The sequence below is a fragment of the Tursiops truncatus genome, chromosome X (genome assembly GCF_011762595.2).
Source record: "Tursiops truncatus isolate mTurTru1 chromosome X, mTurTru1.mat.Y, whole genome shotgun sequence".
NCBI classification, from domain to species: domain Eukaryota; kingdom Metazoa; phylum Chordata; class Mammalia; order Artiodactyla; family Delphinidae; genus Tursiops; species Tursiops truncatus.
In genome coordinates this window covers 14,269,485-14,296,563 of record NC_047055.1, presented here as the reverse complement: position 1 = coordinate 14,296,563, position 27,079 = coordinate 14,269,485, and the positions used below count along the sequence as shown (strand labels likewise).

The window sequence follows — 27,079 nt, the reverse complement described above, 5'->3', positions numbered from 1 at the left end:
GAAAGACTGGGAAGAGAGCAGAGAAAGATGAAAAGATTGAGAAACCAAAACATTGCAAGTGGTCAAGGCAGGTCATATAGACGAGAGGACTGTGTTGAGATAATGTCTGTGAGTGAAGGTGGATTCATTCTCCACATATTCTTTTTCATCCCTATTAGGGTGCCAAGCACTAGGAGAGGCTCTCAGACATGGCGGTGCATAAGGCCAACAGGCTTCTGCTCGCAGGAAGCTTATATTCTAGTGGATTCAGAGTGAAGGGACTTGATTCCTCAGGAATCAACAGGACAGACCACAGAGTTAGGAGTCCTTCATGACTGTGGAAGGAGTAGTTTCAACATGAAATCGAAGGATGGACCAACTGAGAACGTGATGATTGGGGCTGTCATAAAGCGCTGACAAGAGTAGGATCTTCAGTTAGTAACTTAGGAGACTGATCAGAGAAGCCGACGAGAAATAGGTGAACCTGTGTATGTAGTATTTTTTCCCCGTTATCCTCATATCCTATAATAAACCAGTTTTGGATGGAAGAAGACTATAAAGATAAAGATGAAAGTAAGGAAAGGTGTGATTCTATGAGTATGGTCTTCTGAGGTGATGATTTTCCTTATATGCCATTGCCTTTATTTTAAAAAAATTTTATTTTATTGAAGTATAGTTGATTTACAGTGCTATTGCCTTTAAAGTGAGAATAGCACCCCCTTCTCCTCCTGTTTCTATCCTTATTCTTCCTTCTCCTCTACCTCCTTCTCCTCCTCATTATTATTATCATACTGTAGCTTTTCTAGAAAATCTTCTCTTTGGGCAATAGTCCAGGTCCCATTTTGTCACACCACCCAGAACTCTCTTCAGATAAACTTTATTTACTTATTATTTCTTTAAAGATTTACTTATCATTTATTTTATTTATTATTGGCTGCATTGTGTCTTGGTTGTGGCACATGGGATCTTCATTGAGGCATGCGGGATCTTTTGTTGTGGTCTTCTGTCTAGTTGCGGTGTGCGGGTTTTCTCTTCTTTAGTTGTGGTGCATGGACTCCAGAGTGCGTAGGCTCTGTAGTTTGCGGCACACAGGCTCTCTAGTTGAGGCGCACGAGCTCAGTAGTTGTGGTACGTGGGCTTAGTTGCTCCACGACATGTGGGATCTTAGTTCCCTGACCAGGGATGGAACCCACATCCCCTGCATTGTAAGGCGGATTCTTTACTGCTGGACCACCAGGGAAGTCCCTGGATAAAATTTATTTAAATGCTTTCTTTAAAGGGGTTGTGAAAGCGAAGGGCATCCAGATAGATTGTGGGGCTAATCTCTAGTAGTATTAATATTTATAATGTAACAATAAATGTACTTTAGTTTCTGTCTCAAGCTAATTTACTTATGACATTTAACAGATATTTTAGACATTATCTTAATGGCATTTTTCTAAAACAGTGCTGGCCTTTTCATAGATTCTGGTGAAACTTTTTTGATGTGTCTGGATTTGTCTGGGCAGTGGGATGGCAGAAGGTCTTGATTTTGATTTGGGCATAGATTTTAAGATTCAGTTTTGGAAACAGTATGTAAGAGATGGTAGGTAAGTGGTCCATGGGGTCTTTACCCTGAAGCTTGATAAAGACTTGATAGAGTTAAAAGCCTTAGTCCATCAGCTAAGAAGTCAATCAGTCAGTCATCAATTCAACATTGATTCCTGAACTTCCATTCTCAGTTTCATGTTCTGGAACTACGTCTGTGTTCCTGATCTTATTCATTTCCCCTTGTTTCTTTTTGGGAATGTACTCTTACAAAGTTCTAAAATAACCTTAAGAATAGTGTTGCTTCTACTGATTTTTTTTTTTTTTTTTTGCGGTACGCAGGCCTCTCACTGTTGTGGCCTCTCCCGCTGCGGAGCACAGGCTCCGGACGCGCAGGCTCAGCGGCCATGGCTCACGGGCCCAGCCGCTCCGTGGCATTTGGGATCTTCCCGGACCAGGGCACGAACCTGCGTCCCCTGCATCGGCAGGCGGACTCTCAACCACTGCGCCACCAGGGAAGCCCTGATAGAGTTTTGTTTTAAAAAAAATTATTTATTTGTTTTTGGCTGCGTTGAGTCTTCGTTGCTGTTCGCGGGCTTTCTCTGGTTGCGGCGAGCAGGGGCTACTCTTTGTTGCGGTGCGCAGGCTTCTCATTGCGGTGGCTTCTCTTGTTGCGGAGCACGGGCTCTAGGCACACGGGCGTCAGTAGTTGTGACTCACGGGCTCTAGAGCACAGGCTCAGTAGTTGTGGTGCATGGGCTTAGTTGCTCCGTGGCATGTGGGAATCTTCCCGAACCAGGGCTCGAACCCGTGTCTCCTGCACTGGCAGGCGGATTCTTAACCACTGCGCCATCAGGGAAGCCCCTTGTGATAGAGCTTTAAGTTCATTTAATATATTGATGTATTCAGCCTTTGATCCACATTTAACCTTAGAAAACTGATCGACATAATGATAATTTGAATGTCTTTCTTTTACGTGTGCACACATTTTCTTTTTAGTATTCAAATAAGAAACTTGAGATTTAACTTCTCTTTTTCCTTCTTTATGTTTTCTAGTATTATGAATTCCATTGTTATTGCTGTCTTCTTATCTGGAATGGTGGCTATGATCATATTAAGGACTCTCCATAAAGATATTATCAGATATAATTAGATGAGTTTTCCCGTAAGTAAAAATGTACATATTTGATTCAGCAAATATTTGAGTGCCTGCTTTGCCCAGTTCTCAATGTTATATTTCTACTTAGAGTATAACACCTTGAATACAATGCATTTTGATGTCTAGTAATTTTGCATATTATGCTGAATCAAAGTACAGAGTGTTGTGTTGATTCTTAAAAAGTACAGGTAAGTTTATTAGAGAGTTATTTGCTATCAACTCTTTGGTTATATTCCTTTTCATGTTTCTGACCTTTCAAAATATCATTATTTAAGATTTTCATTAATTTGCAGCATGAGATAAGTATACGAAACACTGCAAAATACTACAATTTAGGGTAAATTTAGTTTTATCGATTTATACTGTTTTGACTCTTGTAATCATTTGTGTATTGATGAACGTTTAATTTCTATAGAATTGGTTGAATCTTTTTTTTTAAATTTATTTATTTATTTTTGGCTGCGTTGGTCTTTGTTGCAGTGCGCGGGCTTCTCACTGTGGTGGCTTCTCTTGTTGTGAAGCACGGGCTCTAGGCACGCAGGCTTCAGTAGTTGTGGCACACGGGCTTAGTTGCTCCGCAGCATGTGGGATCTTCCCGGACCAGGGATTGAACCCTTGTCCCCTGCATCGACAGGCGGATTCTTAACGACTGTGCCACCAGGAAGTCCCTTGGTTGAATCTTTTATGTATGTTAAATCGTGTTGCTTTCTTCATGAAAATCAAGCCAGTTGTGTCCTTTATATAATTAACACACTCCCTCCAATGCAAAACTTAAGGGAAGGGAATAGCTCATTTGTATGGCAGAGTCACATACCTGCCAGAGACCTACTGCATCCAAAATGAGCCATATTGGTTTCCAGCTAGTCTGTCTCTAGAGGAAAATTCATTTTTCTCTAACTTTCAGAGCTCTTGTAACTTTCTGTCCTAGTAACTCCCGTGTTTATTAAAGACTTTCTCATATGCAGGAAGACGCCCAGAAGGAATTTGGTTGGAAGCTGGTTCATGGGGATGTATTCAGACCTCCATGGAGTGGAATGTTGCTGTCAGTTTTCCTGGGTCAAGAACACAAGTTTTGATTATGACATTTATTACTTTATGTGAGTAATCTCAGATCAATATGTGTCTTCTTCAACATTCTTAGTGAGCTGCTAACATGTTAAACTTTGATTCATGTGTACAAAAGAACCTTGAAAATTCTACCCTAAAGTTTAAGGAAATGTGTGTTTTATAGTACTTATATTTCTTTCTTCTCAAATTAAGGATATGAGTCTGAATATGTTCCTATATCAAGGAACTTTCATAGCTTCTTCAGTTTTGAGTAATTTATTGTAATGTCCAATACACTTGTTCCTTGCTTTGCAAGGTAGATGCGTTCTTGAAAATCAGCATGTGGGTAGAATCATATTTTAAATGAACTCAGGGAGTTATAATTCAAAGACTAGCATTTTGAAATGCTGTGGCAAGCCTGAGTGCTGGTCTTTAAATGTATAAGCGCAATGGCATCGTTAGTAGGCTTACAGTGGCTGAGGAACTCTGGCTGCCTTCATTTAGCAACTAAAAATGGAGTTTGTCAGTTTTTGATAACCAGAGTGCTGATTTTCACAAACAAAGCTGCTGTAAATAAATGGCTTATTAGCTGTTTCAGATGTCAGTGATAATTTCAAGATTTAGCTCTTAAGGTTATATTTTCCTGAGACCAAGTCTCCCTTTGATTTTTTCCCCCTTACCTTGAATAAAAGGAAACAGAAGGAAATTTTTGTGGGAAAAATGATTTGCTGTTTATGCAGTGACTACTGGAGTAGGGAAGGGGAAGATCTTTTGTTTAATTTTGATTTAAACAGTGAGATTAAAGGCTAAATTGAAAACATATCATTTGCCTTGTATGGAAAATCAGACTTTTTCATTAAGAAAAAATTGTCAAAAAAATTAGCTAAGAGAATAACATCAGAGAATTTCCTTGTATGCTGTTTCATAAAAATACCTTCATAAGGTTGTCTTTATTATAAAGTCCTATGTGCTTTTGAGGCCATTATTGTCACTGGTTTGATATTTCTCTTTTGTGCCTTTAGTTCTGGCCTGTCTTGGTTTCCTTTCCCCTGCCAATCGAGGTGCTTTAATGACCAGTGCTATTCTGTTATGGGTCCTTCTGGGAACCTCTGCTGGATACGTATCTGCTAAGATGTATATGAGTAAGCATTGCAACTATTATTATTCCAGTAAGTTGGTGTGTTAAATGTAGAAATTAAAAAGCTGTAAAATTAAAAATTCAGAAATTGCATGGGGAATTTTAGCTGACCTAGCAAAATGTAGTTGTGTGTTAGTTACTATACAGTATTTGTAAAGTGGACTAAATCCAGTTGCTCCAGTAACTCTTCTGTCCTTTACTTCCTCAGCATTTAGAGGTATTAAGTGGAAGACAAATTTTTTGCTGACGGCACTACTGTGTCCTGGGTTGGTATCTCACATTCTCTTTTCTCTACGCAATTATACTCTTTCGTATACCTTTTTTTAAAATAACTTTATTTATTTATTTATTTATTTTTGGCTGAGTTGAGTCTTCGTTGCTGCACATAGGCTTTCTCTAGTTGTGGTGAGTGGGAGCTACTCTTTGTTGCGGTGCATGGGCTTCTCAGTGCGGTGGCTTCTCTTGTTGCAGAGCGTGGGCTCTATGCATGTGAGCTTCAGTAGTTGTGGCACGTGGACTTCAGCAGTTGTGGCTCGTGAGCTCTAGAGCACAGGCTCCATACTTGTGGCGCACGGACTTAGTTGCTCCACAGCATGTGGGATCTTCCTGGACCAGGGCTCGAATCCGTGTCCCCTGCATTGGCAGGTAGATTCTTAACCACTGTGCCACCAGGGAAGCCCCTTTCTTATACTTTATCTTGGAAAAATCATTTTACACGATAATGAAGAGTGGAAAGGAGTTGAATGACCACTGTTTTTTCTGTGGCTTCAGCATTCTTTTTCTGGTGTATCTGCATTCTTTTCATCTTTCTGTACATCTTAAACCCTAGTACAAAGAGATGGCGATGGTGCTGCGGTATTCCATTTTGATCTTTGTTTTTGAAGCAGGTTTCATAAATGCTCATCTCAGTTATGCATCTTGCCTTATATATCATGTTAGAGTGGCAATTTATACACTACATTGTGTTATTCTCTTCGTCCTTGCCTTCAGTGATTATTTCTTCATGTCTCACCTAGTTACTGCAGTGTCATTAGTGACTATAGTCCCCAGGCACAGTCATGGTCAGAGTGGGAGTCGGGGTGGTGCTGCACAGTGGCCATAATGGGAGCTCATCCAGTCCCCTAATTATAGAGATGTGGAACCAGCATGTTTAAGGTCACACAAGAAGTCAGTCATGAAGCCCAGGCTGTATATAACCGAACGCACCCCTTACATCCCGTCCAGTGCTCTTCCCATAATACCTCACTGATAAGGTGCTGACTTGCTTAAGGTTTTATCTCCAAATTCTTTAATATGTTTTTTCTTAGTCAGCTTGGGCTGCCATAACAAAATACCATAGACTGAGTGGCTTAAACAACAGACATTTATTTTCTCACGGTTCTGGAGACTGGGAAGCCCAAGATCAGGGCATCAACAGGGTCGGGTCCTGGTGAGCACTCTCTTCCTGGTTGCTGCTAGCTGCCTTCTTGCTGTGTCCTCACATGGCAAGGGAAAAGAGAGAGAGAGAGAGAGAGAGAACTCTTTGGTGTCTCTCCTTATAAGGGCACTGATGCCATCATGAAGACCGCACCCTCATGACCTCATGTAAACCTTATCACTCCCTAAAGGCCCCATTTCCAAATACTGTCACATTAGGGATTAGGGTTTCAACATATGAATTTTGGGGGACACAATTCAGTCCATAGCAAGTTCCATTAAAAAAAATTCTTTCCTTGATATGTTCTGAAGGACAAGTTTTTTTTTTTAAGGAAAAAGTAGTGGATTATATCTTAACTGTTATGTGGTACTTTAATTTTCTTTTGTTGTAAAATTCCCATGTCCTTGATGCTAGAGTGTGTCACAATAGCGGAAGTCCTATAATGAAACTTATACATAGTAAATTCAGTTATATTATATACTAATTAGTGACAAAATGAGAACAAATGCTCTGTGACTGAGTATAATGCCATAAACAATTCAATGCAGTGATAGATGATATATTCAGTAGGCTCATAATCTTTTATCTACATGTGGCTTGTTTTTTCCTAAACTCCAGGGAAAAGGTAGTATCATTGAAAAGACTGAACATCATAAGTTTACACATCAAATACATGTACCGCAGTTTTTGACTTATTTAAAATAAGGACAATGCACTCCCCTCCCCCTTACCACCTTGAATACAGCCATCTGCTTTTTCTATAACTCTTTTCAAGGGAACTAGAATGGGTGGTCTTTCCTGAGGTGAATGCTTTAATATATTTATGTAAGAAAGCAATGTCCTTGACAATATTTCAGATATTTGTTGCTTCAAGTTCAAGACTCAGATGAATCTGAAATTGAATAACTTTGGCAACAAAGTGCCATTGTGCTAAAGTCATTATACTGGATTGTCATGCAAGGGATATTGCAGGCAAGAACTAGTCAACAAACCATGTACTATTCTCTTCATTATTTAGTTACTCATTCAACATATTTATTGTGTTTTTAAAAAATTTTGTCTTGTTTTTGTTTTTGACTATATTTAATGCATTATGCTAGGCACTGTAGAGGAAATAAATGTAAATCTCCCCTGAAACTGCCTTCGTGGCTTCAGATGAATAATAATGGCCCATTTTTCATCAGACAGATGTTCCATCTTATTGTAAAAAGAAGTTACGTCATTGAACTAGAAAATGTAAGAGAATTAGAATATGCTGTGTCACTAAGCTTGATTAGCTAAACTGAACAATTAATGTCTGAAAAGCATTAGCATTTGCAATGCACTATGAGCTGTTTTTATCATGTTTTCTATGGGATCAATTTTGAAGAATGTTTTACACAGAAAAATCTAAAAATTAGAGTAGGAATCCATAATAACATGGCTCAGGGTTACATGGGCTATGAAATGATGCAGGGGCAAACCACTTTTGTGAAAATAAAATTTTTTTTTAATTTGAAAAGCAACTGTTAACAGTGGTTGTCTCCTGGGTGGCTGGGGGACAAGAGTGAGAAGGAGACTATTTTATACTTATTTTTCACTGTTTCTCTGTTTCTTTTTACTTTTCACATTGTGTGCCATATGCATGCATTACCTATTTTTAAATAATTTAATGATAAACAACAATAACAACAACTCATAACCATATTTTGAAGTGGAGAGGTAGCATTAGAGGCTACCGGCATAGGCTTTAGCGTCACACACACACACACACACACACACACACACACACACACACACACCCTATGCTCTGTACACATAGGGGTCCATTTCCCAATTCTGCCCCTTTCTAATTAATGAGGCCTTGAGTAGGTTGTGAAAAATGCTGCAATGAACATGAGAGTGCAGCTATCCCTTTGAGATCCTGTTTTCATTTCCTTTATATATATACCCAGAAGTGGCATGGCTGGATCATATGGTAATTCTATTTTAAAAATTTTGGTGAACCTCCATACTGTTTTCCTTAGTGCCTGTACCAATTTAGATTCCCATCAAGAGTGCACGAGGGTTCCTTTTTTTCCACATCCTCGCCAACACTTCTTATCTCTTGTTTTTGGTGATAGCCATTCTGACAGGTGTGAGGTGATATCTCACTGTGGTTTTGATTTGCATTTCCCTGATGATTAGTGATGTTGAGCGTCTTTTCATGTGTCTGTTGGCCATCTGTATGTCTTCTTTGGAAAAGTGTGCATTCAGGTCCTCTGCCTATTTGTCAACCAGATTGTTTTTTTGCTATTGAGTTGTGTGAGTTCTTTATATAATTTGGATGTTAACTCCTTATCACATATATGATTTGCAAATATTTTCTCACATTCTGTAAGTTGTCTTTCCATTTTATTGATTGTTTCCTTTGCTGTACAGAAGGTTTTTAGTTAGATGTAGTTCTGCTTCTTAAGTTTTGCTTTTGTTGCTTGTGCTTTTGGTGTCATATCCAAAAAATTGTGTGAAGACCAATGTCAAGGAGTTTTGACCCTATGTTTTCTTCTAGGAGTTTATGGTTTCAGGTCTTATGTTTAAGTCTTTAATCCATTTTGAGTTAATTTTTGTGAGTGGTATAAAATAGGGATCCAATTTTATTCTTCTGAATGTGGTTATTCAGTTTCTCAACAGCACTTATCAATTTCTTGGCTCCCTTGTCAAATACTAGTTGACAGTATATGCAGGGATTTATTTCTGGGCTCTTAATCCTGTTCTATTAGTCTATGTGTCTATTTTTATATCAGTACCATACTATTTTGATTACCATAGCTTTGTAGTATAGTTTGAAATCAGGAAATGTGATGCCTCCAGTTTTATTCTTCTCTCTCAAGATTGCTTTGGCTATTCGGGGTCTTTTGCAGTTCCATACAAATTTTACGGTTGCTCTTTCTATCTCTGTGAAAAACGCCATTGGAATTTTTCAGCTGGCAATCTACTAATCTAATTTCTGTCTCTGTGGACTTGCCTCTTCTGGACATTTCATATAAATGGAATCATAAAAAGTGTGGCCTCTTGTGTCTGACTTCTTTCACTTAGCATAATGTTTTCAGAGTTCATCCATGTTATAGCATGTATCACTACTTCATTCCTTTTATGATTGAACAGTATTCCATTGTATCAATATACCACTTTTTGTTTACCCATTCATAAGTTGATGGTCATTTGGGCTGTTTTCACCTTTTGGATAATATGAATAGTGTTGCTATGAACATTTGTATGTGATGTTTTGAGTGAAAATATGCTTCCAGTTCTACTGGGTAGATACTGGGTATATACCTGGGAGTAGAATTACTGGGTCATATGTCACTATGCTTACTATTTTGAGAGACCACCAGACTATTTTCAAAAGTTGTTGTACCATTTTACATTCCCACCAGCAATGTATGAGGGTTCCAATTTCTCTACACCCTCGTCAACACTTGTTACTGTTTTTGCTTATAGCCATCCTAATTATTATGAAGTGATCTTTCATTGTAGTTTTTTTTTTTTTTTTTTTTTTTTTTTTTTTTTTTTTAAGACCCCATTACCACCTTTCCAATATGAAAATATTTAACATTGCTAGGCTGCAAATGTATTCCCCTATTCAATCTGGGCTGCCACGAAGACAGACAGAAAGCGCAGGGATTTTTCTTTTGCATCCCAGTGCAAACCAAAAGAACAACAGCGGATTGTTCAAGGTCTATCAGTGGATGCGGTCATTGTAGTTTTAATTTACACTTTTGGATGACTAATGATATTGAGCATCTTTTCATGTGCTTATTGGTCATTTGCATATCTTCTTTAGAAATATGTCTATTCAAATCCTTTGTCCGTTTTTAAATTGGATTATTTTTCTTTTTATTGTTGAATTGTAAGAGTTCTGTATATATTTTGGTTACTAGTTGCTTATCAGGTATATGATTTGTAAGTATTTTCTTCCATTCTGTGAATTGTCATCTCAATTTCTTGATAGTGTTCTTTGAAGTGCAAAACTTTAAAATTTTGATGACATTCACTTTATTTACTTTTTCTTTGGTTGCTTGTGCTTTAGGTGTCATATTTAAGAAGCCTAATCCAAGGCCATTAAAATTTATGCTTGGGCTTACATGGTGGTGCAGTGGTTGAGAGTCCACCTGCTGATGCAGGGGACACGGGTTCGTGCCCCGGTCTGGGAAGATCCCACATGCCGTGGAGCAGCTGGGCCCGTGAGCCATGGCTGCTGAGCCTGTGCGTCTGGAGCCTGTGCTCCGCAACGGGAGAGGCCACAACAGTGAGAGGCCCGTGTACCGCAAAAAAAGAAGAATAAAATTTATGCTTATGTTTTCATATAAAAGTCTTCTAGTTTTACATCTTAAATATAGGTCTTTGATCCATTTTGAGTTAATTTTTGTATATGTGTGAGGTAGGGATCTAACTTCATTCTTTTGTACATGGATATCCAGTTGTCCTGACATTATTTGTTGAAAAGACTCTTCTGCTCCAATTGATTTGTCTTGATTCCCTTATTGAAAATGAAGTGTCCATAAATCTGTGGGTTTATTTCTGAACTTTCACTCCTATTCCATTAGTCTATATGTCTATCCTTAGACCAGTACCCGTAGTCTTTTTTCCTTTTTTTTTTTTTTTTTGCAGTGCGCGGGCCTCTCACTGCCGTGGCCTCTCCCGCCGCGAAGCACAGGCTCTGGACGTGCAGGCTCAGCGGCCATGGCTCATGGGCCCAGCCGCTCCGCGGCACGTGGGATCCTCCCGGACTGGTGCATGAACCCACGTCCCCTGCATTGGCAGGCAGACTCCCAACCACTGCGCCACCAGGGAAGCCCCTTTTTTCCTTTTTTTATAAATTTGTTGCTCCTTTTTGTGTATTTGTAATCTCTGAGATGATCTCTAATCTATTTATTTATTTATTTATTTTTGGCTGTGTTGGGTCTTAGTTGTGGCATGTGGGGTCTTTTGTTGTGGTGTGCAGGCTCTTCATTGTGGCACATGGGCTTCTCTCTAGTTGTGGCACATGGGCTCCAGAGCGCGTGGGCTCTGTAGTTGTGGCATGTGGGCTCTCTAGTTGTGACACACAGGCTCAGTTGTTGCAGCGCATGGGCATAGATCCTACGGCATGTGGGATCTTAGTCCCCCAACCAGCGATCGAACCCGCGTCCCCTGCATTGGAAGGTGGATTCTTAACCACTGGACCACCAGGGAATCCCACCCATAGTCTTGATTTTAGTCTGTAGCTTTTAATACATTTTGAAATTAGGAAGTGGGAGTCCTCCAGCTTTGTTCTTTTTCAAGATTATTTTGGCTGTTCTGGAACTTTGCATTTCCATGTGAGTTTTAGGAAGGGCTTTTCAATTTCTTCAAAAAGCTGACTAGGATTTTGATAAGACTACATGGAATCTGTAGATCAATTTGGGGGATATTGCCATCTTAACAATATTAAGTCTTCCAATTCATGAATACAGGATGTCTTTTCATTTATTTGGTCTTCTTTAATTCCTTTCAATTACATTAGACTTTGGGTGATTTCAGAACTGTTAAATTTATTGAGACTTGTGTTATGGACTAACATATGGTCTATCCTGGAGAATGTTCCATGTACACTTGAGAAGAATGTGTATTCTGCTGTCAATGGGTGGAGTGTTCTATAGATGTCTGTTATGTCTAGGAGGTTTACAGTGTTGTTAAAGTCTTTCATTTTCTTGTTGATCTTCTGTCTAGTTGTTCTATCCATTATTGAAAGTGTTTATTCAAGTCTCCAGCTATCATTGTTGGATTGTCTGTTTCTTCCTTCAGTTCTGTCAGTTTTTGCTTCATATATTTTTGGGGCTCTGCTGTTAGGTACATATATGTTTACAATTGTTATATATTCTTGATAGATTGATACTTTTATTGTTATAAAAGTCCTTCTTTACCTCTCATAATGCTTTTTGTCTTAAAGTCAAATATATTTTGTCTGTTAGAAGTATAGCCACTCTAGCTCTCTTTTGGTTACTGTTTGCATGATATATCTGTATACAGTTGACCCTAGAACAACATGGGGACTAGGGGCCCTGACCACCTGCACAGTCAAAAATCTGTGTATAACTTTAGAGTCAGCCCTCTCTATCCACGATTCTGCATCCACGGATTCAACCAATAGCAGATTGTATAGCACTGTAGTATGTATTTATTGGAAAAAAATCCATGTATGAGTGGACCCGTGCGGTTCAAACCCATTTTGTTCAAGTGTCAACCGTATGTAAAATCCTTTTACTTTCAATCTGTTTGTGTCTCTGAATCAAAATTGTGTCTCTTGTAGACATCATATATTTATTTGGATCATTTTTGGGGGGGGTTCCTTTTGCCAACCTGTGCCTTTTAATTGGAATATTTCATCCATGTACATTTAATGAAATTATTGATAAGGTAGGATTTACATCTGATATATTGCTATTTTCTTTCTATAAATTTTAGGTCTTTTTTGTCCCTTCATTACTGCCCTCTACTGTGTTAAATAGATATTTTTAGTGTACTATTTTTATTCCCTTGTCCTTTCTTTTACTATTATTTTGAGCTTCTTTTTAGTGGTTATGTTATAGATTACAATTAATGTCTCAATTTATAACAATCTAGTTCAGATTAGTACCAACTTAATTTCAATATTATTAAAAATATTATATGCTCGTATATAGCTCCTTTCCCTCCTCCCTCCTTTGTGCTGTTATTGTCATACAAATTCCATCTTAATGCTTTGTATGCTCATCAACACAGATTTATAATTACTGCATTATGCAGCTGTCTTTTAAATTTGATAGCCAAAAAAGGAGTTTTAAATAATATTTACTAATATCATTTACTAATATTATTACCTTTCTAATCTTAGGCTTCTTCATCTGCAGTATGGAAATAATAGTATTATCTACTTCATATGGTTGTTATGAAGATTAAATGGGATAATGTATTAAAGCATTTGGAACAGTGCCTAGCACATAATAAGTGCTTAATGAATGGTAGCTGTGGTTATTAGCTACTGTTTTCTTCTATTATCATGCCTTTGCTCAAGCTATTCCATCTATTTGTAATCCCTTCGTTCCAATTTTCCAATGACAAATTTCTGTTCATTCTTTAATTTCTAGCTCAAATACTACAACTTTCATGTTTTGAAATTGTACAATGTCTATTACCATTATTACAACACTTACAACAGTATTTCTTAGATTGGAGTTATTTGTGATATGTCTTATCTCTCATTTTACATTCAAAGACTCATGAGGGTCAGTACTATGTCTTACTCATTTCTGTATCTTTCACAGTGTGTAGCCCAGTGCCTTGTATGAAGTATGAGTGCTTATAGAGAGTAAGTGCTCAGTAAATGACTGAATCATAAATAATTTAAAATGCAAGACATATTCAGTTTCCTAGTTCTGTTAGTAGAACTGAATGCAGTTTAAAAGCAATAAAACCAGGCATGATACAAAGAACATGTTTCCCTCAAGAGGTTTAGGGGCTCTCTTAGGTACATGAGAGAGAGAATCATAAGGTACTGGGATTCTTATTTCTTAGAATGTGATAGGTACCAGAGAATTTCAGTGCCTCGTGGCATATACATGGACAGTAAAAAAAATGGATTTGATATTGAGCTGCATGAGTTGCTTGTATGTTTTGAAGATTAATCCTTTGTCATTTCCTTCATTTGCAAATATTTTCTCCCATTCTGAGGGTTGTCTTTTCATCTTGTTTATGGTTTCCTTCGCTGTGCAAAAGCTTTGAAGTTTCATTAGGTCCCATTTGTTTATTTTTGTTTTTATTTCCATTTGTCTAGGAGGTGGGTCAAAAAGGATCTTGCTGTGATTTATGTCATAGAGTGTTCTGCCTAATTTTCCTCTAAGAGTTTGATGGTATCTGCCCTTACATTTAGGTCTTTAATCCATTTTGAGTTTATTTTTGTGTATGGTGTTAGGAAGTGTTCTAATTTCATTCTTTTACACATAGCTGTCCAGTTTTCCCAGCACCACTTATTGAAGAGGCTATCTTTTCTCCACTGTATATTCTTGCCTCCTTTATCAAAGATAAGGTGACCATATGCGTGTGGGTTTATCTCTGGGCTTTCTATCCTGTTCCATTGATCTCTATTTCTGATTTTCAGCCAGTACCATACTGTCTTGATTACTGTAGCTTTGTAGTATAGTCTGAAGTCAGGGAGCCTGATTCCTCCAGCTCCGTTTTTCTTTCTCAAGATTGCTTTGGCTATTCGGGATCTTTTGTGTTTCCATACAAATTGTGAAATTTTTTGTTCTAGTTCTGTGAAAAATGCCAGTGGTAGTTTGATAGGGATTGCACTGAATCTGTAGATTGCTTTGGGTAGTAGAGTCATTTTCACAATGTTGATTCTTCCAATCCAAGAACATGGTATATCTCTCCATCTATTTGTATCGTCTTTAATTTCTTTCATCAGTGTCTTATAATTTTCTGCATACAGGTCTTTTGTCTCCTTAGGTAGGTTTATTCCTAGATATTTTATTCCTTTTGTTGCAATGGTAAATGGGAGTGTTTTCTTAATTTCACTTTCAGATTTTTCATCATTAGTGTATAGGAATGCCAGAGATTTCTGTGCATTAGTTTTGTATCCTACTACTTTACCAAATTCACTGATTAGCTCTAGTAGTTTTCTGGTAGCATCTTTAGGATTTTCTATGTATAGTATCATGTCATCTGCAAACAGTGACAGCTTTACTTATTCTTTTCCAATTTGGATTCCTTTTATTTCTTTTTCTTCTCTGATTGCTGTGACTAAAACTTCCAAAACTATGTTGAATAATAGTGGTGAGAGTGGGCAACCTTGTCTTGTTCCTGAACCCAATCCAAAAATGGGTAGAAGACCTAAATAGACATTTCTCCAAAGAAGATATACAGATTGCCAACAAACACATGGAAGAATGCTCAACATCATTAGTCATCAGAGAAATGCAAATCAAAACTACAATGAGATATCATCTCACACCGGTCAGAATGGCCATCATCAAAAAATCTACAAACAATACATGCTGGAGAGGGTGTGGAGAAAAGGGAACCCTCTTGCACTGTTGGTGGGAATGTAAACTGATACAGCCACTATGGAGAACAGTATGGAGGTTCCTTAAAAAACTAAAAATAAAACTACCATGTGACCCAGCAATCCCACTACTGGGCATATACCCTGAGAAAACCATAATTCAAAAAGAGTCATGTACCAAAATGTTCATTGCAGCTCTACTTACAATAGCCACGACATGGAAGCAACCTAAGTGTCCATCAACTGATGAATGGATAAAGAAGATGTGGCACATATATACAATGGAATATTACTCAGCCATAAAAAGGAACGAAACTGAGTTATTTATAGTGAGGTGGATGGACCTAGAGACTGTCATACAGAGTGAAGTAAGTCAGAAAGAGAAAAAGAAATACCGTATGCTAACACGCATATATGGAATCTAAAAAAAAGAAAAAAAATGGTCAGAAGAGCCTAGGGACAAGACGGGAATAAAGATGCAGACCTACTAGAGAATGGACTTGAGGACATGGAGAGGGGGAAGAGTAAGCTGGGACAAAGTGAGAGAGTGGCATGGACATATACACACTACCAAACGTAAAATAGATAGCCAGAGGGGTGGGATAGGGAGGGTGGGAGGGAGGGAGATGCAAGAAGGAAGAGATATGGGGACATATGTATATGTATAACTGATTCACTTTGTTATAAAGCAGAAACTAACACACCATTGTAAAGCAATTATACTCCAATAAAGATGTTAAAAAATGGATTTGAATTTAAATGGAGAAGCAGTTAAACTAATGAACATATGCTTCCTAAGAGAAATTGAAGAAAGTAAAATTATTTATTTATTTATTTATTTTTGCGGTACGCGGGCCTCTCACTGATGTGGCCTCTCCCGTTGCAGAGCACAGGCTCCAGACGCGCAGGCTCAGCGGCCATGGCTCACGGGCCCAGCCGCTCCGCGGCATGTGGGATCTTCCCGGACCGGGCACAAACTCGTGTCCCCTGCATCGGCAGGCGGACTCAACCACTGTGCCACCAGGGAAGCCCTATTTGATTGTTTTTTAAAATAAATTTATGTATTTATTTTTGGCTGCATTTGGTCTTTGTTGCTCTACGTGGGCTTTCTCTGTAGTTGTGGCGAGTGGGGATGACTCTTTGTTGCGGTGCACGGGCTTCTCATTGCGGTGGCTTCTCTTGTTGCAGAGCACTGGCTCTAGGCATGCAGTCTTCAGTAGTTGTGGCATGTAGACTCAGTAGTTGTGGCTCGTGTGCTCTAGAGCACAGGCTCAGTAGTTGTGGCGTATGGGCTTAGTTGCTCTGTGGCATGTGGGATCTTCCTGGAGCAGGGTTTGAACCCATGTCCTCTGCACTGGCAGGTGGATTCTTAACCACTGCGCCACCAGGGAAGTCCCTAAAATTATTAAATGATGTCCTGTTCCTTCTTGTAACCCCAAAAGCAGTAGGTAGAAAAGGGAAAGAGTCAGCAGAGGTTGATTGGCATGTACTCAAATTTTAAAATTAGAAGTAGAAAGTTTGAATTCCAGTACTCAGTATTAGGTGAGTGACTTTGGATAAGTCCTATAACCTTTCTGATTGTCCATTTGCTTACTTGTAATGCTTGTGTCACAGAGTCATTTAGAGAAGTAAATGAACTAATGGATTGTGAAATTGTTTTGTGAGTTACAAAGCATTTTTAGTCACTCTTTTCTTTTCTGTTCCTACTGTTCTATGCCTATCATCTGCTATAGCATTTCCTATGTTGTAATTTATTTGTTTATCTCTGTCTCCCACTAGACTGAGCTTTATCAGAGCAAGGATTTTTGTTTTATTTATCTTGGAACACCAGGGCCGAACACATAGGTACTCAATAAATGTTTAATGAATGTGTGAATAAATGTTTCGAGTAGGAGGTGGACCCAGGTTACCTTTTAAGTTTCCTTTTAGTTTTGCTGTTTAAGATTCCATGAAAAGGTCTAGAAATAATTAGAGATTGACAAAGGAATTCACACTTAGAATATAAAAACCTGAAATTGAAGGGCAGTTACAGAATCATTAAACACATATCAACATTCTAGAGTGTACTTTCAAAAGGGAAATTGTTGAGACGGGTTAATTGAGTTTATGTATAAGAAGGGAGGTTATGATTTGTCAAGTGAGAAGTAATTTTTCTGGCCATAGAAAGATAACAGCTGAAATGAGTCTCTCCAAAGCTAGGAAATGTGGCAGAGGAATATCGTGGCTAAACAAATTCATTACAGCAGAAAGGTATTAAAAAACATTTTAAGAAGTATGGTTAAGTCATGGGAAACTAGACTCCCTTATTAAGATGCCAAAAACTGATGAGACATAAGGTGGAGCTTTTGTTGTTGTATATGTTGTTGTTTGGAAGGACTGGAAACTACATCTCCAACAGGAGCAAAGTATGAATAGATATGTTTACTGAAAAAAGTGTTGATAGACAGAAGAGAGCGTGAACACAAGGGGGAAAGGTGGAGTAGAAGTAGTAAAATGAAAGAACAAATGACTGAAGGTTTAGAAAAGACCAACTCACTTATAATGAGAGAGGGGGAAGCATCCAAAGCAGTGATCCTAAGTAAGAAATTGAAAATACATCATAAATATGAAGGCAGCCTTAAAATCCTAAAATTAGAATGGACCTTGAGAGAATTTACAACTGAAGAACAAAACCAGAGATTCTCTAAACAGTAGACCTCAAAGCCTAACCTGGTTCAGCATGAAGTGGCTGTCACCACATTCCCTGGCTCTGATCTTTGACAAGATGTTTGGGGTAGGAGAAGATAGACGTGATTGGTCAAGTTGGTTCCTACCATAGAGACTTTATTATAGCACAGTGGAATGGAGAAAGCTTGCTCTTAAAAAAGTCATACACATCTGATTAAGAATCCCAGCTCTACCTCTTATCAGCTGTTCAATCTTCAGCAGATTACTTAATATCCCTAAAATACATTCAGAAAGAACCCTGTCTATCCACATAACTTCTATTTTTCATATACCTGGGTTGATCATTAATTTTCCTTTTTTTTTCCTGTTCTTCATTTCTTTCTTTTTTTAAACACTGCTTTCTAAGACATTTCATCAGCTTTATCTTCCAACCCTTTTATTAAGGTTTAAATTCCTCTTGTCATTTTTTAAAAATTGAAGTATAGTTGATTTACAATGTTGTGTTAATTTCAGGTGTACAGTACAGTGATTCAGTTATACATATACATATATATATATATATCCTTTTTCAGATTCTTTTCCATATAGGTTATTACAAAATACTGAGTATAGTTCCCTGTGTTATACAGTAGGTGCTTGTTGGTTATCTATTTTATATATAGCAGTGTGTATATGTTAATCCCAAACTCCTGATTTATCCCCACCCCCTTTCCCCTTTGGTAACCATAAGTTTGTTTTCTATGTCTGTGAGTCTCTTTCTGTTTTGTAAATAAGTTCTTTGTATTTTTTTTTAGATTCCACATATAAGCACCTATTGTCATATTTTTAATTCCTAAGACCTCTTCTATTTTCTCAAAAGTCCTTTAAAATTTCCTCTTCTTGTCTCATGGCTGCAAAGTCTTCTTTAATTTCTCTGAAGGTCATATATTTTCTTGGTAAAGTTTTCTTCTGAGCTTCAGGGATCTTCTCTAAGGGACTAGCCCTCCCGTCTAATGTGGAGGTCTTCAAGGGGAGTTGTTTGGCTCTGCAGGTCTTCAGCATCTAAGGCTGACTTTCAACCAGTCCTCCTGGTGTTAGCCAGTCGTTCACCCCTACTTGTAGAGGTACCTGGCACTGCAAATTCCTGAACCTTTTTGGAGCTCTGTGGTATAAAATTTCTTAAAAAAAATTTTTATTTATTTATTTTTGGCTGCGTCGGGTCTTCGTTGCGGCACGCGGGATTTTTTGTTGAGGCACACGGGCTTAGTTGCCCCGCAGCATGTGGGATCTTAGTTCCCTGACCAGGGATCGAACCCGCATCCTCAGCATTGGGAGGTAGATTCTTAACCACTGGTCCACGAGGGAAGTCCCTTGTGGTATAAACTGAGTTGCCTCTCAGCTTTCCCTACTGATGACTTCGGATACAGGTTCCCACTTTCTACTAACTTGGTTACTATTTGTCCGCTCTCTGGTTTCCAAAATTTGCTGTTAATGTCTTCTCCCCTGTATCCCCCATCCTTTTGTATTTATGCCTTTTAAAAATTCCTTTGCTATAATTTTATCAGGGTTTTGAGGAGGGAGCAGAGCTAAATGTGTGAGTTCAATCTGCCATCTTTAACCCAAAGTCTTTTAATTCTTCACGTCTTTTGTATCCTTCAGGTCTTTTATATCCATCCTTTACATTTTAACCATCACCACATTGTACAGATTCTTAACATTTTAGTCTCCTTGCCTCTAGTGTCTCCTCCCTTAGATTTGTCCTTCGAAATGCTGTAGGTTCACCTTCCTGGAAAACTGTGCTGTGTACCTCACAGCTTTGAGTGTAAAAACCCTTCAGTTGCTTCCTGATGCTGACAGGATAAAGCCTACATTCCTTAACCTGACTTTCAAAGCCTTCCACAATCTAGCCTCTGCCCACCTTTTCAACCTCATCTTTTAGGCTTTCAGAAACACTCACATCCATACCCACCCACAGCCATACTCAGCTTGTAGCTGTGATCAAACTTGTCTGGCACACATACAGGCACAGTAGCTGGGCTTGCCTGGGGGTTTATCCAGTAGACTTAGGGGTTGACCTGCTGATTTTGAATGACTAATTTAAAACTCTGTTTTATTTTTTTTGGAAAATTTAAATTATTTTATTATAAAAAGTTATACAAAATAAACCATAAACACAACAGTGAAAAATAAAATTTAAACAGAGTTAAGCCAGTCCATAAAACATTTCAAATGAAAAAGTAATAACAAAAACCTTATCAGCTCATTTGAAATTATTCATCTTTAGATATATGATGCTTTATTTCCTAGACTTAAAATAGTGATCTCATTACACTTAGTTAGGCTGTGAAATATTACATAGTATTTTTATTTATTTATTTTGCGGTACGTGGGCCTCTAACTGCTGTGGCCTCTCCCGTTGCGGAGCACAGGCTCCGGACGCGCAGGCTCAGCAGCCATGGCTCACGGGCCCAGCCGCTCCGCGGCACGTGGGATCTTCCCGGACCGGGGCGCGAACCCGTGTTCTCTGCATTGGCAGGCGGACTCTCAACCACTGCGCCACCAGGGAAGCCCTCAATATACTTTTTATTTATCTTTTATTAAGTATAGTTGAATTACAGTGTTGCGTTAATTACTGCGGTACAGCAAAATGACTCAGTTATACATACATACACTCTTTTTGTTGTTCTTTTCCATTATGGTTTATCACAGGATATTGAATATAGTTCCCTGTGCTGTACAGTAGGACCTTGTTGTTTATCCATCCTATAGATACCAGTTTGCATCTGTTAATTCCAACTCCCACTCCTACTCTCTCCCACACCCTTCCCCCTTGACAAGTATATATATATATATTTTGGTGGTACGCGGCCTCTCACTGTTGTGGCCTCTCCCATTGCGGAGCACAGGCTCCGGACGCGCAGGCTCAGTGGCCATGGCTCACGGGCCTAGCTGCTCTGCGGCATGTGGGGTCTTCCCAGACCGGGGCACGAACCTGTGTCTCCTGCATCGGCAGGCAGACTCTCAACCACTGCACCACCAGGGAAGCCCGGCAAATATATTTTTTAAAAGCAAATCAAACTGGCCACCATTCCTGAAAATGCCTCCTACACTATGCTGGAATTTAAAAGGACTTTTAATAACTTCAAGCCCTATCTGCACTACATGTGAGGCAGCCTTTAAAATTTCTTTACCTCCTGTACTGAAGGCAAAGAAAAAGAAATTGAAAATATCTGCATGATAGTAAAAAATTTTCCCCCATTACTTAGAGCTATTAATAGAAATTGTACGGCAGAATCTTTATTAGGAAGGCTGTGAAAAAAATAAAAATGTGTGTAAGATAATTTTAATGAAATTTCTTACAGGAAATATTTGTAAAACTCTTTGTTTTAAATGAATACTTGTCTGACTTGAGGCTTTTTTTTTTTTTAAAGCACTGACTAATTTAATCCTCAGATCCACGGTGGCATTGGTACTTTTGTTTTTAATTAATTAATTTATTTTTGCTGTGTTGGGTCTTCGTTTCTGTGCAAGGGCTTTCTCTAGTTGTGGCAAGCGGGGGCCACTCTTCATCGCGGTGCGCGGGCCTCTCACTATCGTGGCCTCTCTTGTTGCAGAGCACAAGCTCCAGACGCGCAGGCTTCAGTAGTTGTGGCTCACGGGCTTAGTTGCTCCGCAGCATGTGGGATCCTCCCAGACCAGGGCTCGAACCCGTGTCCCCTGCATTAGCAGGCAGATTCTCAACCACTGCACCACCAGGGAAGCCCCTGACTTGAGGCTTTTAATAGTCCATTTCATTCAGTCTAGGATTCTAAAATCTTTTTTTTAAACTAATTAATTACTTTTATTTATTTTTTGGCTGTGTTGAGTCTTCGTTGTTGCGCGCGGGCTTTCTCTAGTTGCGGCGAGCGGGGGCTACTCTTCGTTGTGGTGCGCAGGCTTCTCTCACTGCGATGGCTTTTCTTGTTGCAGAGCACGGGCTCTAGGCATGCGGGCTTCAGTAGTTGTGGCACGCAGTCTCTAGAGCGCAAGCTCAGTAGTTGTGGCACACGGGCTTAGTTGCTCTGCGGCATGTGGGATCTTCCTGGACCAGGGCTTGAACCCGTGTCCCCTGCATTGGCAGGCGGATTCTTAACCACTGCGCCACCAGGGAAGTCCCCTAAAATCTGTTTTTAATATATGTATTTTCTTAATTGTGTTCACTATATTGCATATTGAGTTTTTCAGTGGTATATTATTCCACACCTTATTTATTTTCTGCTAGACTCTTGAGCTGAAAAGATGAGTGGAATGTAGAAATTATGTCCTGTAATAAACTGCTATCTTATTATATGGTATTGAGTTTACGCTCCAGCTCAATGACTGGGTTTATACAGTGTCATTTAATATTCTTCTAGGGTTTAACGTAGTAATTTGTGATATCCTTCCCACCAAAAGAGTGTTCTGACATTCACATCAAGTATGTTTATAACATTTTCCTGAAATCATAACGTTTTCTGATGACTTTTCTCCTCTAGTATCATCTTTGCTGACCTCTTCATCATGAATCTAATTCTTTGGGTGGAAGGGTCATCAGCTGCCATCTCCTTTGGTACCCTGATAGGTATCCTCACAACGTGGTTTGGAATTTCATTACCGCTAACATTTTTTTTTAAACAAGTTTATTTTCTTTTTTTAAAAATTTTATTTATTTATTTATTTATTTTTGGCTGTGTTGGGTCTTCGTTTCTGTGCGAGGGCTTTCTCTAGTTGTGGCAAGCGGAGGCCACTCTTCATCACGGTGCACGGGCCTCTCACTGTCGCGGCCTCTCTTGTTGCGGAGCACAGGCTCTAGACGTGCAGGCTCAGTAGTTGTGGCTCACGGGCCTAGTTGCTCCGTGGCATGTGGGACCTTCCCAGACCAGGGCTCGAACCCGTGTCCCCTGCATTGGCAGGCAGATTCTCAACCACTGCGCCACCAGGGAAGCCCCTACTATCATTTTTGGGTGCATACATTGGAAGCAAGAAAAAGGTAAACTTTAAAAATACTTCTTTTGACCATTGAGTGATGTCTGAAATAATACCTCCATGTGTGTAGACTATACATGGAATGGAAGATGTACCATTGGAGAAAATGACAGAGAATAATCATTTAGGGATAAAAGACTTCTACAAATTGTAAATGAAAGACAGTAACACTTTAAAAGGCATTCTTTAATGTATTTCTCATTTTATGGGTTGTTTATATTTCCCTCTCTCTCTGATGGGCAAAATTAAAAGGATATATTGTAGGAAGGCTGACTTTAAGAAAGTCAGAAAAATAATAAGACTATATAGTTGGGGGAAGAAAGCTAAGATACAATCCAAGAAATGAGGGTGTTCAGTTTACAGATTTTTTTCTTTTCCATTATGGTTTATCCCAGGATATTGAATATAGTTCCCTGTGCTATACAGTAGGACCTTGCTGTTTATCCATTCTATACGTAATAGTTTTCATCTAATCCAGTTTACAGATCTGAAGTTAGCCTATTCCACGTATAGGGAAAAGGAACAGTATACCAAAAAGACTAAATGAGGCCACACTGCAAAAGGGTTGTATTATAAAGATATAGCAGGGGAGAAATAAGACAAAACAAAACGGGAGGTGGAGTTCCACAGAGAGCAGAAAAAGAAAATTTTCTGAAAGCTATTGACAAATTTTCAGAGGCAAATTATTAGACAAATTCTAAGAGAGAACTTTCGGACATCATATATTATTTCATATTGCAATAGTCACTAGTAAGTTTTGTCCAATCTCTCCCTTGAAATTTGTAGGAAAAGATAAACATCCTTATTGTTTAGCTGTGTCCTATCTAGTATGCTGGCCACTAGACACCTGTGGCTTTTGAGTACTTGGAATGTGGCTAGTCTGAATTATGTTTGTAAGTGTAAAATACACACTGGTTTTCAATCATTTAGAACAACAACAAGAGGAATGCAAAATATCTGATTAATAAGTTTTATATTGATCATAAATTTAAATGATAGTATTTGGACATGTTAGATCATTAGATCAGATAAAATATATTAATAAATTAATTTTACCTGTTGTTTTTTTTTTTTTTACTTTTTAAAATGCAGCTACTAAAAAATTTGATACTGCATTTGTGGCTTGCATCATAGTATTTCTGTTGCACAGCATTGGTCTAGCCTCTGCCCACATAACTGCTCTTGGAAATATTCAGATTCAAGATTGTGTATTTTGATGGTATCTGCATAAATTTACTTCAGTTTTGTTTCATTCTGATTTTCATTTCATTTATTTTCGAGCAGTTTAGGTATCCAGTTCGCACAAACCAGATTCCCCGTCAGTTTCCTCAACAGACTTTCATTAGAAAACCACTTTTTGGCCTCATCATCAGTGGCATTTTACCTTTTGGCTGCATTTTTATTCAACTCTTTTGCATTCTAAACAGTATTTGGTGAGTATTGTATCTTCATAATCTCAAAAATATTAAATGTTAATAAATTAATTTTTTATATGTCAAAGAGGTTAAATTCTGGTGTGGTAAAACTTTATTTGCTACCCTGTTTTATCCAGGAAATAGCAATCTGACCTGAGGGAATTTCCTAGGAAACTAAGACAATTCACAAAATTATAAAGCTACTTTTGGATGGAAATGTCTATAAAGATTTCCTTTTTGGAAATGAATAACCTCTTTTTTTTGTTTTGTGGTACGCGGGCCTCTCACTGTTGTGGCCTCTCCCGTTGCGGCGCACAGGCTCCGGACGCGCAGGCTCAACGGCCATTGCTCACGGGCCCAGCTGCTCCGCGGCACGTGCGATCTTCCCGGACCGGGGCACGAACCCGTGTCCCCTGCATCGGTAGGCGGAATCTCAATCACTGCGCCACCAGGGAAGCCCTTAATAACTTCTTTTTAAGCCTTTCCAGGTGACTTAGAAAAGTTGGTCTCAAACTGTACTTCTTTGAGATTTTGCAAGGGGTGGGATGGGGGTGTCCCTTGGAGGGAGGTGCGTAAAGATGGGAAGGGGCAGCTCTGATTTGTATCTGTTTTCCATACTGGCCTTCCATGCAAGATTTCATTTAGAGTTTCTCTGCTAAAAATAATTTGGAGACCACTGATTTTGGGTCTTCATCTGTACTGAGCTATAAGTAATGGTTTTCTATCTTCCTTTCTGTCAACTGTTAGTTCTGATGTCAGATGCCTTTTCCTTATAACTTTCCTCTTTTTATCTGCTACTTTTAATTTGTTGTAGTTTAAGAAGTCTAATAGCCAAGATAGTTAGAGATGCATGTGAAGTAGGAACAGGTACTCTCTGATTAAAGTGCCACAGCTTTAGTGCCCCTGCTTTGTGACAGCTATTTCAGTTGCTCCAAGTCCCTTTTTTTCTTACTTCCTGATTCTTGACAGCATTTTGGTTTCGGGAGTTGGCCAAGTGGGGTGTTACTGTGGAAGGATTTTTGGAGAGGGGGCAAAAGCACCATAAAATGAAATAAGATAAGATAAAATAAAATAAATAAAATGCAATCGCCAACTGTGTGTGTTTATAACACTTTTGTCCCAAAGGAATCTTCTGGACAAAACTTTGAAGTCCTTGGAAATTAGGCTTAATCACGTACATTAATTGCTCACCTTTTAAACAGCATTGTGTCAAAATTGTTTAAAAGATAAGCAATAAAATCTGTTACCTTGTCAGCAACTAAATATTTAACATGCTGCAAAATAGATTACAGTAACCAAATTTTCCAGATGTTTTTGAAGGAAAAGTAACTTTAAAGCAAAACTGAAAGATTCTTTAGATGAATTAATTAAAAAAATTTTTTTTAACTTTTTACTTTATATTGGAGTATAGTTGATTAACCATGTTGTGATAGTTTCAGGTGTACAACAAAGTGATTCAGTTATATGTATACATGTATCTATTCTTTTTCAAGTTCTTCTCCCATTTAGGTTGTTACAGAATATTGAACAGAGTTTCCTGTGCTATGCAGTAGGCCCTTGTTGGTTATCCACCTTAAATACAGCAATGTGTACATGTCAGTACCATATTCCCTAACCATCCCTTTCCCCCCACCCTTTCCCCCTGGTAACCATAAGTTCGTTCTCTAATAGATGAATTAATTTTTGTTTCAATGAGAAACAGCACGCTTGTTGTGTACAACTTTGTATGTATTTATTAACTCTAGAGGTGATTCTCTCCTACCTCCATCCTTCATCCTCACTCCCAGGTGTATATCTTACATGAGGTTTTAAAATGGGATATTGATCAGTTCACCAGTTTCTTCTTCTCTTCAGAAGGCTTTTAAAAATGTGTATTTCTTATCCCAATTTAGTCAGCTCGCTCTATAAAAATGAAAGAAATTACTTCCTTCCTTCGAAGTTTGACCTAAATGTAATCCATACATAGATGTTTTTAAAGATGCATGTTTGAAAGTATATTTAATAGAATTATGTGTGTCATGCTATAAAGACCTATTTGGGGAAGCTACCTGTCAACAGACCTCCAAAAGCAAAATGGCGTGTGTTTCTGTGGTTTTCTGTTGTATAATGTAGTCACTGGTATTTATGGCATTTACAACCTTCCATTTCTAAAGAGAAAGCATGTTTTTAAATGTGTATAGAGAAAATTGGTGGGTCTCAAGTGAAAACTAAATTATAGGATCAGAGAAATATGGGTAAGTAGCAACACTGATTCTGACGAGAGAGGATATGACCAAACTCTGAAGCTGTGTAGGTAAAGGAATATATATATATATATATATATATATATATATATATATATATATACTTGATACTACATGGATACTACATGGATTTGATGATACTGCATGGATAGATGAAGGTTTGGAATGAAAAGCCCAAGGTGAGAAAAGTGTGTGACAGTTTACTGTATAGAGTTGGACGGATCTTTTTGTGTGTATTGTTAAGTTAAAGGTTATTTTAAAGCTGTCGTTTTTCTTTTCAGGTCTCATCAGATGTACTTCATGTTTGGCTTCCTTTTCTTAGTCTTTATAATTCTCCTGATTATTTGTTCAGAAGCTACCGTTTTGCTGTGTTATTTTCATTTGTGTACTGAGGTACAGACATAGGAAACAAATGTATCTGAAGCTTTCTAAACTTGCATTACTGGAATTAGAGGTCTGTGTTGAGAAAGGAATTGAAATAA

General features: G+C 38.4%; 1 non-coding gene and 1 pseudogene across 1 annotated transcript; one reads left to right on the top strand and one right to left on the bottom strand.

Annotated features, from left to right (window-relative positions):
* The window catches only part of LOC109547282 (transmembrane 9 superfamily member 2-like), an 83,131-nt pseudogene that overhangs the window by 43,206 nt on the left and 12,846 nt on the right, over nucleotides 1-27,079 (top strand).
* Nucleotides 9,853-9,980, bottom strand: LOC117310473 (small nucleolar RNA SNORA31). The gene has a single exon (XR_004524618.1). It is a non-coding gene; the product is annotated as a small nucleolar RNA SNORA31 (small nucleolar RNA).